The 16499-nt window shown below is 35.5% G+C and overlaps 1 pseudogene; it reads left to right on the plus strand.

Moving 5' to 3' along the window:
• Positions 1-690: 690 nt before the first annotated feature.
• On the plus strand, positions 691-2268 carry LOC114890223 (annotated as a pseudogene).
• Positions 2269-16499: the final 14231 nt, after the last annotated feature.

The raw sequence follows: 16499 nt of genomic DNA on the forward strand, positions 1-16499 counted from the left end.
CTAAAACAGCCCAAGCAATCCAAAATACAGAATTCTTGATCAATTTCACCTTTTAAAAAGCTAACTTAGCTATTGTTAGATCTACTAGTTTCATTCATACATTCTCTTCTTATCAACTTGTGTGACCTCAAACCAGGGATTGCCTAGGAGCCAAATGTGCATCAAAGGACAATTTCATTTATCTTTCCCACATCACCAACTGCAGCTGTTACACACAACTGGATATGGAAAGGACTCATAAAGGACTGCATAAAGGCAACACAGAGTACTAAAATGTACCATCAAAATATGTGTGAGATACTAAGTTTGCAGATAAAGCCAGGCTATATAAACTAAAAACAAACAAAAACAAACAAAAAAAATAACATCTATGCTTTTTTAATAACAATGTAGGTAAGCTAGTACAGGGTGACCTCTGTGGGGATAATTTGTCAGGTAAGTTGTCCTACTATTTAGTATATTCTTGGTCAAGTTTAGTACCATGGTTCCAGACTTCTCAGGTAATAAGACTGAACAGCCACAGACAAGGTAAAAGCTAATTTCATGTTTATGTGTAAAATCATGTGTTACATATATCATTTGAAGACTGTGGGTGGAATCCAAGATTGTAAAGATTTCCTTCACAGCTTTTTTACAACAATTTTATCACCAGACAGATGTTGTGAAATCACCACTAAATCACCAGCTAAAATGGGAAAGAAAAAAATTCATATCAACATCATTATAGTTGGACACTTACATTGGGGCAAGTAGACCACTGCTGGACATCGGATCTACAAATGTGGTGGATCAACAAAAGAACCATCAATAAGTTTGAGAAGGATGCTGCTGAGATGGGAAATGGCTCCTTCAAGGATACCTGCATCTTGGATAAACTGAAGGCTGAACATGAGTGTCATATCACCATTGATATCTCCCTGTGGGAATTTGAGACCTAAAAGTATTATTTGAACATCACTGATGCCCCAGGACACAGAGACTTAATCAAAAACATGATCACAGGCACATCACAGGCTGATTGTACTGTTTTGATTGTTGCTGCTGGTATTAGTGAATTTGAAACAGGTTTATCCAAGAACAAGCAGACCTGGAAGCATGCCCTTCTGACCTACACATTGGGTATGAAACAACTAAATGTTGATATTAACAAAATAGATTCTTTCAGCCAGAAGTTACACAAGGATATTGTTAAAAAGTCAGCGGGGCTTCCCTGGTGGTGCAGTGGTTGAGAGTCCGCCTGCCGATGCAGGGGAGACGGGTTCGTGCCCCGGTCCGGGAAGGTCCCACATGCTGCAGAGCAGCTGGGCCCGTGAGCCATGGTCTCTGAGCCTGCGCGTCTGGAGCCTGTGATCCACAATGGGAGAGGCCACAACAGTGAGAGGCCCGTGTACAGCAAAAAAGAAAAGTCAGCACCTACATTAAAAAAATTGGCTCAACCCTAACATAGTAGCATTTGTGTTAATTTTGGGTTGAAACGATGACAGCATGCTGGAGCCAAATGCTAAACTGTCGTGGTTTAAAGGATCGAAATTCACCCATAAAGATGGCAATGCCCATGGAACCATGCTGCTTGAAGCTCTGGGTTGCATTTTGCTACCAACTCATCTAACTGATCAGCCCTTTGGCTGTCCTCCAGGACATCTACAAAATTGTTCATGTTGGTACTATCCCTGTGGGACAGGTGGAGACTGGTGTTCTCAAACCAGGCATGGTGGTCACCTACGCTCCAGTCAATGTTACAACTGAAGTCAAGTTTGTTAAAATGCACCATGAAGTTTTGAGTGAAGCTCTTCCATATGGGCTTCAATGTCAAGAATGTGTCTCTCAAATATATTCATTCTGGCAATGTGGCTGGTGACAGCAACGGTGACACAGCAATGGAAGCAGCTGTCTTCAAGGCTCAGGTGATTATCCTGAACCACCCAGGGCAAATCAGTGCTGGCTATGGACATGTGCAGGATGTCACACAGCTCACACTACTTGCAGGTTTGCTGAGCTGAAGGAAAAGATTGATTGCTATTTGGAGGGAAATTGGAAGATGGCTCCCAATTTTTGAGACCTGGTGATGCTGCCACCATAGAAATAGTTCCTGGCAAGCCCATGTGTGTTGAGAGCTTCTCTGATAATCCTCCTCTGGATCATTTTGCTGTTCATGACATGAGATGGGCAGTTGCTGTGGGTGTCATCAAAATAGTGGAAAAGAAGGCTGCTGGAGCTGGCAAGGTCACTGTGTCTGCCCAGAAAGCTCAGGATGAATATTATCCGTAATACCTGCCACCCTAATCTAGAAGATTAGGGTGGCATGTAGAAGACCCATCTCAGAACTGTCTGTATCAATTGGCGATTTAAGTTGAATAGTAAATGACTAGTTAATGAAATAATAACAATACACTGAAAAACCTTCGGAAGGAAAGAGGAACATTTTGTCAATAATTTGTGTGTGTGTGTGTGTGTGTGTGTGTGTGTGGTGGCTTTAAGTTTTTAGTCTTTAAAATCAATACTTTTTAATAAAAACATGATCAAAAATCTGTCACAGAATTTTGAAACACTTTGAAACAAAATTTAGTGAGAAACCTGTGTCTTCTTTCGGCCAACACTGTAACTTCCTATAGTACTATGTAGTTAGGTGAATGATTTAAGAGTTGCCCATAATCCATTTCTAGTGTCCATCTGCCTAAACTTCAGGATTTGATAATTCTGAGTTAACATTTTTTTTCTAGGTGGGAATTTCAGGTTTGTTCACCTTTCATGAGGGGACGTATCAAGTATGCTTTAAATACACAGTGAAAACCTATGGGATGGAGTCTGTTGATTACAACACTTCATAGATTAGGACAGACAAGGAATAAGCAACTTTCTTTTTATGTAAGCTACCTTATAAAAAGGCCAAAAACTGTAATGTTAATGGCCATGTGTTGCATATAATAAGTTGTGTGGTTTTAGTATAAGTAAATTTTTGAAATTCCTAAACTATTTCACTAATATACATTTATTTTATTTATATACAAGATACAAATTAATAAAAATCATAAAATCGATTTTGGATTTAAAATATCACACCTAAAATACAGAGTGTGAACTACATATTGACAAAACATAAAAATTTAAAAGTTTGCTTTTAAAATACTAAACTATCATTGACCTGATTAATAAATATTTGTTTTTTTGTTTGTTTTATTATTTACACAGTTAAGAAGGTAGTAAACTGTCCATCTTGGAAGTAACCTAACTATCCTGCAGAAGTTTGGTAAATGATATAAATGATATAAAAAAGACTTAAAGTTCCCTTCATTATTAAATATCCCTTTCTAATTCCTTTTTGGGAAACTTTAAAGAGTTTACAAGTATTTAAAATAGTATGGATTACATATGTATGTTTTTAAGAAAATATTTGCTTTCTGAAGACATTTTTAAATAAGCAAATGTATTTTATTTCACATTTAAAATAACATTCCTATCAATTCAGCAATGCCAGGAATTCTTCAACAGACAAGTTTTATCAATGTAGTATCTTTTTCTTTCCCAATGTGACAGTTTAGGGAAAGCCATCAAAATATCGTCTTCAGATAGGTCATGAAAGCATCTTATTTATTAGAAAAATTATTTAGACCAATGCCAATGCACAAACTACTTCTTAATGCTCAATGACTATATATATATATATATATATATATATATTTACAATGAATTTCAAAGTCTAGGTCTTAGAACTGAAAACCTTTTATTTAGCTCTCTGATTAGTTTCAGTTTACCTGACACATGGGAAATAATGAAATGGAAGAATAATCTTAGCGTCTTATCTTTGGCCATGGTCAATACAAATATCATTTAATACTTGGATTACACAGAAAAAAGTCCCATGTAATTGTGACTTAATTGTTGACCATGTAGTTAATAAAATAAGCCACTTACAATTAACATGTTACTTAAGATGTTACTTTAAGCCCCTCTTTCCTTTTTTTTTCTCCTTCCTCCTTTCCTGCTTTGTTTGCTTATAAAATCTTAAAGAAGATTTCAATTTCACTTAATATTTTCAATGATTCTGTAAAGGATTTTTGTTACATTAGAAAAGAGAGTTTAGATTTTTTGAATTACTGTGTAGGCTATCAAATTTACCCCAAATTTAAATAAGTATTTTAAATTAGTTTAGAATAAATGTAGCCCTGAGTCCAGTCACTGAATACTATTTTTAACTACATGACATTTCCTAAGTCACAGGAGATTTTGTGTGGAAGTCACCAACCTCCCATTTATTTTCCAAGGACATTTACGAACTCCCCTGAGTACTTGTTATTGTTGAGCAGGAGGTACTGGAGAAATTGTTAATTTACATTTCCTGAATTTTGTGAACTCTGGACATTTTGTCTCAGTGGAGGACTGAAAAATGAAGCATTATTTCTCACAGCAATGAGTTTGTTTTTTCCAGGCAGGCATTTTGATGAATAGCATGGGCAGCTAAACATCTATACCCTTCTCTCAGGTTCAATTCTGGTCATACCAGTGAACAGAGACAAGGACATAAATAACGTGTTGGCAATTTGTACTGTGATCTGCGAACGGTGTGAGGGAAAAGTAAACCCAATGTTTTTATGTGTAGATCAATTGCATTTAGGAGCCATTACAGAGAGCAGCCAAAGAATTCCATCTCGGAGACCAGCTCTTGTCCAAGAGACATAGAATAGAAGGTCCCACCATTCCTTCACTTTTTGAAACATTGAAAATTTCCAGGAAGCTTGATTATTTTTAGGAGTGACAAGATGGAAAATATTATACAAATATAAGAATTTAGACCACAGGTAAAATAGCATCTGGCAAGCAATTTCATCCCATTTTTTGTTTGTTTGTTTTTTAACATCTTTATTGGAGTATAATTGTTTTACAATGGTGTGTTAGTTTCTGCTTTATAACAAAGTGAATCAGTTATACATATACATCTATCCCCATATCTCTTCCCTCTTGCATCTCCCTCCCTCCCACCCTCCCTATCCCACCCCTCTAGGTGGTTACAAAGCACCGAGCTGATCTCCCTGTGCTATGCGGCTGTTTCCCACTAGCTATCTATTTTATATTTGGTAGTGTATATATGTCCATGCCACTCTCTCACTTTGTCCCAGCTTATCCTACCCCCTCCCCATATCCTCAAGTCCATTCTCTAGTAGGTCTGCATCTTTATTCCCGTCTTGCCCCTATAACCCATATATATGTGTTAGCATATGGTATTTATTTTAATTAATTTATTTATTTTTAAATTTTTATTTATTTATTTTTATTTATTTTATTTATTTTTCTCTTTCTGACTTATTTCACTCTGTATGACAGACTCTAGGTCCATCCATCTCACTACAAATAACTCAATTTTGTTTCTTTTTATGACTAATATTCCATTGTATATGTGTGCCCCATCTTCTTTATCCATTCATCTGTTGATGGACACTTAGGTTGCTTCCATGTCCTTTCTATTGTAAATAGAGCTTCAATGAACACTGTGGTACATGACTCTTTTTGAATTATGGTTTTCTCAGGGTATATGCCCAGTAGTGGGATTGCTGTGTTGTATGGTAGTTCTATTTTTAGTTTTTTTAAGGAACCTCCATACTGTTCTCTGTAGTGGCTGTATCAATTTATAGTCTCACGAACAGTGCAAGAGGGTTCCCTTTTCTCCCCACCCTCTCCATAATTGATTGTCTGTAGATGTTTTGTTGATGGCCATTTTGACCTGTGTGAGATGATATTTCATTGTAGTTTTGATTTGCATTTCTCTAATAATTAATGATGTTGAGCATTCTTTCATGTGTTTATTGGCAATCTGTATATATTCTTTGGAGAAATGTCTATTTAGGTCTTCTGCCCATTTTTGGTTTGGGTTGTTTGTTTTTTTGATATTGAGCTGCATGAGCTGCTTATAAATTTTGGAGATTAATCCTTTGTCAGTTGCTTCATTTGAAAATATTTTGTCCCATTCTGAGGGTTGTCTTTTGGTCTTGTTTATGGTTTCCTTTGCTGTGCAAAAGCTTTGAAGTTTCATTAGGTCCCATTTGTTTATTTTTGTTTTTATTTCCATTTCTCTAGGTGGTGGGTCAAAAAGGATCTTGTTGTGATTTATGTCATAGAGTGTTCTGTCTATGTTTTCCTCTAAGAGTTTGATAGTGTCTGGCTTTATATTTTTCATCCCTTTTTAAGAATAGGAAGGGATTTTTGAGGTCACTGTGTTATGATGGCATTGACCTCTCACCTGATGACCAAGACTTGCCCAGAAAAGATGAGTTACTGATAAAGGTTTTCATACAGAGCTTATAAATATATGTTCCTGAGTCCCATGGTCTGAGCGAGATTTGAGCCACTAACCTAAACACTTTAAGTTCTTTATGGTCAGCCTATCAGACTTCATTAAGAGACATTATTATGTCTAATGATGAGACCATATTTCAGTGTGCAGTGACTCCTGCCTTGTATAACTGATTTTATATAGTTTTCAAATGACACCTTTGAAAATATGAACTAAATGACTAGCAGAGGTGAAAATGCTCTATTACCTGCCTCAGAAGAGATAAGCTCTGAGTAGAGAAATATGGAAGTTAAGTCCCTGAAGTTAGTTTTGAGGACAGATTGCAGAGGATTCTGAGTGCAATGACAGGGAGTTTGGATGTTATTTGTTTTGCTGTAAGAAACAAGTATTCTTAATGGCTTAAGACATTAAACACTTTATCAAAGAAGTGTAAAGATGCAGAGGCATAAAAGATGCAATGACTGGGGAATGCTTGGAATAGAGATGTTAATTAAGAATCTATTTCATTTGTCAAGGCTTTGCCAAGAGTCTGGCTTTCATAACTGCTCACAGATATGAGAAAAGGTTGAAACTGGGGAGAATAATATTAAAACAAATAACTAAACAAAACCAAAACACTAGAGGAAATTATAATCTATTCAGAACTGGAAGAAGATACCATATACTACATTCTCAATCAGACATAAGGATATCAAGAAAGATTTGGTAAAAATGAAAGTAAATCTATTTATATGGCTATAAGAGACTCCTTTAAGAGAATGGGTGATAGAAAACTTTCTGTTCCAGGAATTAATATGGGAAATGTTCCAACATGTACCAGAACAATGACCTTAACCAGACTCCTGTTGGAGCCATAAAAAACACTGGTAGTGAACTCTGGTGTCCTCTTAAACACAGACTCTAGCTTCTACATTAGTTCAGATCACAGCACTTGTTCACAGCACACCTCCCCAACTCGACCTTGATATGCAGATGAGAGAGAGGGAGAGAAAAAGGGAGACAAATATTTGAAGATTTACACTGATGGCTCTGAAGATGGAGAAAGAGTCTATGACTCAAGTAATGTAGGCTGCCTCTAGAAGCTGGAAAAGACAAGCAAATAGATTCTCTCCCAGATCCTCTGGAAGAAAAACATATTGATTCTAGAATTTCTGGCCTCTAATAGTGTAAGATAATAAACATGTGTTGTTCTAATACATACAGTTATTGGTAATTTTTTATAAAAGCAAAAGGAAACTGTTACAACAAGGAAGAAAACTCTATGAGCTACTCTGTCTCCAGATTCTCAGGTTGTTTTCTTGAATGTTCACTGGCAGGATATCTTTCTCTTATACCTGAAACTGCAGCAGTAATTCATGGGGAGGTCCATGGGTATGGCTCAAATTGGGAACAGTGTCAAAAGAAAAGAAGGTTTGTATTTGTGGGATACTGAAGAAATTGAATTGACAAAATTTGGAAATAAGCAAAAAAAAATATGGAGGAAAAGAAAAAAAGAAAGTATGAGTGTAGACCATTGGTTTTTAAACTCTTTTGCAGGACAAAGCCATCAACCTCATACTGAGAAACATATATTAACATATAATTTAGCCTACAATTGCTGAGTTCACAGATGCTTTGGTCAGAGGTCAAATTTATAGTGGAGATTTATACATCCTGAGGGATGGCTTGGATGATCTATTAGATTTCTTTTAATTCTACAATTCTATAATAATCATAAAACCTAAGAGTTAAGATATTGGTGGAGCCAATGATGGATACAAGGAAGGTATGAAGAGAAGATGATATTTTTGTGAAGTAATAGGTGAAGGGGATGGGTACATGAGAAACCATTTTTCTTTTAAACATGATTAATATGAGGTACTGTTAGAGCCCTCATGAGGAGATGCTGACTGGAGCATTAAAAACACACAGGGGGCATTTGGGCAAGTGTTTAAGGTTCTAGGTGATATCCGTGGGTATTAATCAATAGCAGTTCGGCATCAGTTGAGCTCTCTATGGGAATAGGTATAAAAGGAAAAGTGTTGATAGAGGGATCAGAATGGTGGAGAATACACATTCCATATTTATAGACTCAAGGTAATGAGTCTGAGAAAGAGCTAGAGAATAAACAGAGAAGTAGGTGGCATCACAGGAACCAAATGAAAAACGTAATTCATAAAAGATTTCATGAAAATGTGAAATTTTAGCCTTAGCCAATTAATGTTAGAGAGTCTATGGAGATTGAACTCTAAAGTAAAATAATCAAATCTACTTACTTATGAAGGTAACATTGACATTGTAAGAGGGTAGACTGAATTTGAAGAGAAATTGAAGTCAAGGAGGCTAGAAGGTCAGAGAACAATGGAAAAATATTTTACATCTTAAAACCTAGCAGAAAAGCTAACTTAAAATCGAACTTTCTTCTTTACTTTCTTTCTGTTATGAATGTTGTATTTTTGAAAAACATGGTTTAGTTTGGTTTAATTTTGCTTTGTTTTTGGTAACTTAACACATATGTAATCTGTTTATTGAATTCAGAAAAATGGGTTACAATGAAAATCAATGTCACGACCAGATGGTAAAAGATGCTTTGTGTGGAAAGAATGCAAAGCCACAGAAAAATTAAGGAAACAAAATTTATAGGATTTTTTTAAAAAACAAAGGCTGTCTTTTTGTTTAATTGTTCCTGGTAAGAAAATGAGAAAGAACATTATTCTCCACCCCTGAGAACATGACAGTAGGAAGAATAGCTTCTAAAAAGAGTTTTCCTTGAGGCTCCATAACTTACATCCATTTCAGATGCGTTTAAGTATCTGCCAACTTAGCACACAACTTTGTAGAATATTCTTTACAGCAGAAATGTTGATACTTAAAATGATTTATTTGGAGTTGTGTTTAGAGTGAAGAATCCATGAAAATTTATGAAAGTACAGTGTTAAGATATCCAAAAAGATAAATGGAAAGATTTGAGAATATTCAGATGACCATGATCACTTTAAGAAGAAAGGAAACAATGATAAAGAAATGGCTAGATATGGATGAGTAGAATTAAATATTAAAATGAAGCCACTGATTTATCAAAATATTTGGAAAGTGAACTCACCTGAACACCAGAAAAGTCTGATATACTGATTGACACTTTATAATTTTTTTAAAGACACTAATATATTAAAAAAAAGACACTAATGTATATAAAATAATTTATGTGGGAAAACTGAGGTTCAATTGTTTAAAGAAATTATGCCAGATCATAAATCTAGTAAATGGTAGAAATGGGAAATTGGGATTGAACTGCTGTCTGTGAAGTAGGGGTAGGACTAGTAATAGTACAGTAGCAATGGTGGTGGTGTTGGCAGAAACTTCTAGAAAGCATTCATTATTTTCCAGGTAACCTTTAGAGTGCTTTACATGTTTGAATTCATTTGTTTATGATAACGACCATATGAAATAGATCTCATTCTTATTCTATTTTACAGAGGAGACACAGGATATAAAGAAATTGGCCCAATAACACACACGCAGACTACATCATAATGAAACCCCACAGTTGACCAGTGAAAGCAAAGTGAATCAGTCAATAGGCTAGGTCAGTCTTCGGTAGCAAACACCTCAAAATATGTCAATGGCTCAAACAATGAAAATTTATTTCTACCTCACACTTATCTATTGCAAGGCAGCTGTGCATGTTTTTGTTGTTTGTATGTTTTTTCTATCTTTTTTTCTTTATTTCTCATACAGCTCCTATTTGAACCTCTATCATTTATTAGTTTTGTCGAAGAGAAGAAAATATAATTTCAAGAGTAATAGTGAAACTGTGTGATAGCTTTGAAAATATTTTTTCAAGGGTACTTCTTATCACTTCCTTTCACAGAGTACTGGCTAGAGTAAGCCATATGACCAAGCCTGGTGTCAATGGATGGGAAGTACAATATTTCCATATAAAGGAGCTCTGGAATAAAAGTTATATAATGTTGGGTAGTGAATAGTTTGAACTATATTACACTCTACCACAAAGGGCTACCAGAGATGTATTTTTCATTGTTTTAATTATAGTTTCTCATGGAAGGTGTCCAGTGGATAGCTTGACTTAGTTTCACACCAAAATGTTAATGGTATCATCCTAAAGGTTGATTCTTGGTTTGTCAATATTAAACAAGTAATCATTCAAGTGAATAAAACCCAGTAAATTGAAAGAGCTACCAATTTCTAGGAATAGTATGAGTGTAATGTGGCTATAGACTTGAGAGACAGAGCTCTGGAATGAGCTAAAAACAACACTGAGCAGAGCACCTGAAGAGAATGAATGTAAGCAATGCACCAAATCATACAGGACAGAAGTCTAAGCTGACCTGGTATGGTACCAGGGGGTGTGCCACTGGGATCCTTCTTCAACAAAGAAATTGCTCTTCAGCTTCAGTGACTGCAGTTATCTGACACTGCTATCATCCTTAGGATCTACCTCAGTTTTCAAGCCAATATCGTCATACTTCACCTGGACAGCCCAAGACTCGGTATGGTAGAGGTACTATGGTCTAGCCATTTTTATTCAGTGCAAGACTCCTCCAATGGGTGATCCTTGCTCTGGAGTTCCTAATTGGGTTGTTTGTACTTTGTCAGATCTGCATCACAGTCTGAGTTCTCTCTGCACAATCATCTTCATCCCCCTTCCCTTTCATAGATTTCTGATCTCCACTGTGGTCTGGTGACCTTCTCCGGCCATTTCTGCTTCCTGCTCCTTTTAGCTTTCACAAGTGAATTTTCACTTCTTTTCAATATTTCCTTTCTAGAGGACCCCAAGTCACACATCGGGTGGGAGCGCTTCTAGGGAAAGATAGGTAAAGCAATAAGATAGAAGTTGAAGATGGCTGAAGTAAACACTGAGATTGTTTAACTTATCAGTGTATGAAGACCACTTCATAAGTGAGAGCATCATATCCTGACCTGGTTGATCTGAAATGACCCCATAATGAGTTGACTAGAGAGGGCTCTAAAAACAGATGGGTCCATGAGATGTAATTCAGAAATAATTGGAAGGGAAGACCAGAATGACCGTATATATGGGTATGTTTTTTAGAAGTCTAGAACCTGGAAAACCATTGGCAAGAGAAAGTGAAGAGTAAGGTAGGTGTTATAGGAGACCAGGTAACAAAATCCAGATGGTCTGATTTAGCCCAGTAACACAAGAATTGAGAGAATGAGTAGTTTTTATGAGATGGTTGAAAAACAGAATTGAAAAATCACAGAGATTTAATGGAGGGGGATAGGTAGTGGAGCAAAGGAAAGAAGATTGATGATTTCTTGATGACATCCTTCACTCACTAAATTAAAGTGTTCTATTGATGTCCATAAAAATAATCAATATAAATATCCTTATGAAAAATATAAATGTTAAATATTAGTTTGGCAACCGCTCTGTTACTTTGGAAAATTATTTCTTCAAGCCTGGATGAGTAACATGTATTTGTGTAGCTTCTGCAGTAAATATTATTGGCATGAATAATGGAGTGAATGTCTTAAAAACTAAGAATGAATATGTATAAAGTTAATGGCTATCAAGTAAATGATAATGAATTCTAGCAGTATAAGGAGCGTTGCATCTTTCTTGGAAGATGCTTGCATAAGGTCCCAGTGAGATGCAAACAGATTCCAAAGTCTGGAGATTGGGCTGGCTCCAAGTTTTCTGGCTGAACAAAGCAGCTGCAAAAAAAGGCTGGAGGCATTTGATGTAGATGAACAGGAGAAAATTCTTGGGAAAAGCTGACTGCTTTCTGGGAAGGATAAGAAAGGAAAGATAACTCCTTGGAAGGATTTCAGTAGAGATTCTTGGTGAAGACAAAAAAGTCCACTAAGGTTTAATTAAATTGTGTTATTGGGTTATTTGTTACAAAATGCTCTTTTATCCTTTCCTAAAATGTTTTTGTAATATCTAAAAGCACACACAGGCACATACACACACACACACCCTCAAAATGTTGAAAGTGACTAAAGTTGTTCTCCCTAACAGTGATAAGGTTGAGATTTGCTTACCTTTTGGCACAGTGTAGAGAATTCTAGGAAAAGGGAAAACCTAAAAGCTGAATTATGAAGGAGGTTATAAACAGTGCTTGACCTCCTTAGGTCAAGTCTATTTGTCTTAACATTAGGCAATGTACTTTATTTCTTTACTGTCTTTCAAAGGATAATTTTAAAAAGAGGGCGTACTCATGAATATGATACAAATATGAAATGAACATGTCAATGATTTTATTTAATTTATGCATTGATAAAAAAACCAGTAAGATGTTACAGCTGGTTCAAACAAAATTTAAAAATTCACACATTTGTATGCAGTGAGGGAATGCTGAAATGAAGTTATAAATATGTACAAAAATTGGTCTATCCACAAGACAATCATCAGTTGCATTCCACTGAACACAACTGCTTAACATTTCTGTGAACAAAACTCATTTGTATGATTATCAGTTTTCTACACTTTACAGAGCTGTAAAGTAGCTTAAGACATAAAAGGCACAAATTATCTGGATGTGTGACACAGACAGAACACCAATTAATCTCTTTTTAAAAAATATTTTTGTCCATTTTAAAGTCTTCCTAACACTTCAAATTTGCAAGTAGCAGAATTTAAAACAAACAAAAAACCTTGGAGTTAGATCTCCAAGGTGATAAGCAATAATTATATGAGTAAAAGCTCTCACCTTCATGTCTAAACATGATACCATAAATATAAGTAGACACTGTTTTTCTTGTGTATTCCTTCTCTATCTACATCAGTGACAAAGTTACTGACTTTAAATGCTACATCTTTGTCCCTCTTTGCCTCTTCTGTGAAAGAATATAAGATTAATTTATGCCTGACAGCAGGTTAATAGATAAATCACAATAAAACTCTAACAGAGAACGCTGAGAAGAATGGATATTTGGAAATGATTAATATATTAAAGGAATAAAAAATAATAAAAATAATAGGTGGGAAATTATCAGGGCACTTACAGTGTTATACACTTAAAATGGAAAATTTGATTTTAGGTTGTGAATGCACTGGTTCAATATCACATCATGAAATATGAAGAAACCATTCACTTCAGAGAATTCGAGCATGAAAATCAAATAGTTGAGTGAAAGTGAATGCAATATAAAGAGAAGTGGAGATTATAGGGCTAGAATGATAGGATTGGAGATAAATACATAAATGAAAAAAAATGTAAAAGGATCTCAATGGGGTTTATATTGAAGATGGATGAGGAAGTAAGAGAGAGAAAAAAGTTGGTAAAACATGGTCTGAACTGCTCAATTTTTTCACTATCAAAGGAGTTTCATACAGATCCCATGTACTTTTCTGCTTTTCAGAAAACAATTACCAATTAGTTGATGAAAAAAGGTTTGAAAACTTATCTCTATATGGCCAAATTCATTAAGTGCCAAATTTAAAAATGAAGGAACTTGGAAAAACTTATTTTCTTTAACATAACTATATATAATCTAGCAATTTCTGGATTTCATATATAGATTATAGAATATGGAGTTGTATTATTTTTATTTCTATGAATAATAATTATATATGTCAATTTCAGAAATTAAAAAAAATCATTTTTAGTAAGTTTTCTTCAATGGACAGGTATTGTAACTTTGTTACATTGACACTTGTTAAGTAGGTCCCAGGGTTGTCCTATGGTAAGCCACCTTTCACCTGAGAAATAGAAAAGTTTATTACTCATTGAATTTGGCATACCACAAGAGGCCACAGAGGTAGGTCAAGGCAGGGTGCAGGCAGAGAGTATGGCAGGGGCTGGGAAACCTGCCTTTATTAGGATCCACAAGTCAAGTATTTTGGGGTTCCTGGGCTAAAGCCAGATTGGTCAATTCAAACCAAAACAGTGGTTTTGGTGAGCTTCCTAGGAGTCTTATCTAAGGGACACACAAGAGGAAGACCCTGGAATCTGGGGGAGAATCCTTATCACAGGGTGTTTGGGGAGACATATCAGGAACTTGCATTTACTTGTGACTCTGTAGGCTGTTATCTAAGCCGTCTGCTCAGGGAAGGGCTAGGGTCAGTTCAAAGCTACTGTGTGCCTTGTGGCCACACAAATGGATGCTGAGGCAGCAATATTATGGAACAGTTTAAACTTTCAGCAACAGGAAATAGTGAAATGGAGAATAATTTCACCAAAATACTCTTTACACACATGATTAGCCAGTTTGATTACCAACTGAATTTTAAATGATATAATCATATTTAATACTTAAAATTGTTTTATCTGTCAAGAACAATGTGTTAGTTTGTTAGGGCTACTGTAATAAAGTACTGCAAACTGGGTAACTTAAACAACAGAAATTTATTCTCTCACAGTCAGGAGGCTCCAAGTCCAAAGTCACAGTGTTGGCAGGGCTGGTACCTTCTGAGGGCTGTGAGGAAGGATCTGTCCTTGGTTTGTAGATGACTATTGTCTCCTTTTGTCTCTTCACATTGTTTTCCCTCTTTGTGTGTCTGCCGCTGTGTCCAAATTCCCTGTTTTTATAAGGCTATCAGTCTTATTGAATTAGAAGCCACCTTAATGCTTTCATTTAAACATGGTTACCTCTGTAAAGACCCTGTCTCCAAATAAGATCACATTCTGAGATATTGGGGGTTAGGACTCTAAAAAACCTTTTTTCGGGGGAGGGGGGTACACAATAATAAATAATGTTTGCATTCAGCTTTGTGCCTAGTGTTTTCTCTATATGGCCAAATTCATTAAGTGCCAAAATTAAAAATGAAGTTAAACAATATTTTGTGGTATTGGTACAAATTTTTATATATAAATTTTATAACAGACCAAATTAGATATGTGGTAAAATAGAAAATGGCATATTTTTTATCAATTATTAAATTAACTTTAACATTTTTAATCAGTTAATCAAATCATTCTGAATCTAGCCCAAACATCACTTTGAATAACAGCAATAATGCTATGGCTAAATATGTGTATTATTTTACTTTTTAACATATGATAGTCAAATTAATAAAGGTCACAGCATGAAACTTTGTGCATTTAACTATAAAACCCTAGTAAATCAAGATTTGTGTGATGGATTATACTATAGAGAGGTTACATAGTTTTGATTTCATGATCCCCTAAATAAGCTTTGTGGTATATTTTCCTTGAAAAAAGTCAACATCAGGAACTAACTCTTTAATGACATTTCTTTTTCCTGGAAAAAAGTCAAGATTGTTTTAAATCATTTTATATTCCAACATATTTTTCTGCCACACATGTAAAGATTATTTATATAAATCACCTACTGGGCATGAAGTATACTTTTTTAAAGAAAATATTCACATACATATGTATAACTGAATCACTGTGCTGTACACTTGAAAATAACATGATATAAATCAAATATACATCAACGATTTTTTTAAATTTCAATTTTGGCTTTTGAGTTGTATTACATATGTAGAAAATCCTCCCTTATCCCATGATTGTAAATAAAATACTCATATACTTTCTCCTTAAATAGGATGACCAGAAGTTCTGGAAACCTAAGTAAATATGCATAATGAAAGGCTAAAAAGAAAAAAAGGAAAGAATTCACACCAGACAAGATGAGAAAGTAGAAATTGATTTAATTCCAATACTATTGCTGGAAACTGAGAGAGGACAGACCAAGTGGTGATCTCACACTCAGCTGTGTTGAAGCAAAGGGTGGGAATATTTTTAAGAGCTGGGGGAGGGGAGAAGGGGGGATATTAGGGCATCTTTGTTTGCTAAGTGGCTTACCCAAAGGCAAAGTAAACTTTCTCCTATCTTCAAGATGCAGTTTTTACAATTTGGAGTAAGATGCCCTTCTAAGTTAAGCTTCTACCCTCCTACAGACTGGGAGATGGGGGCCCTATGTTCCTTGATGATTATGTTTCAAAGAGATGTCTCCCAGTTTCTTGAGAAAGGCAGTCCTGGGTTGTAAATCTAGCCCAGAGACTTTTAGAAGGATTTACACATCAAAGAGGCAGAGAGAGAATTGACAAGCTTTCTGAAGTAAATACTCTAAGAAAAGGAAAGTCAGGGACCCACAATCTGGAATAAGTCTGTCTAAAGTTACTCAAGTTGAGGGGAACATTAAGGCCAGGGTATTGAGAACAAAGGATGTTGGGAATTCCCTGGTGGTCCAGTGGTTAGGACTCTACACTCTCACTGGCCTGGGTTTGATCCCTGGTCAGGGAATTGAGATCCACAAGCCGAGAGGCATGGCCAAAAAA

This window comes from Monodon monoceros, unplaced genomic scaffold (genome assembly GCF_005190385.1).
Source record: "Monodon monoceros isolate NGI ecotype Baffin Bay Population unplaced genomic scaffold, NGI_Narwhal_1 Super_Scaffold_11, whole genome shotgun sequence".
NCBI lineage: Eukaryota > Metazoa > Chordata > Mammalia > Artiodactyla > Monodontidae > Monodon > Monodon monoceros.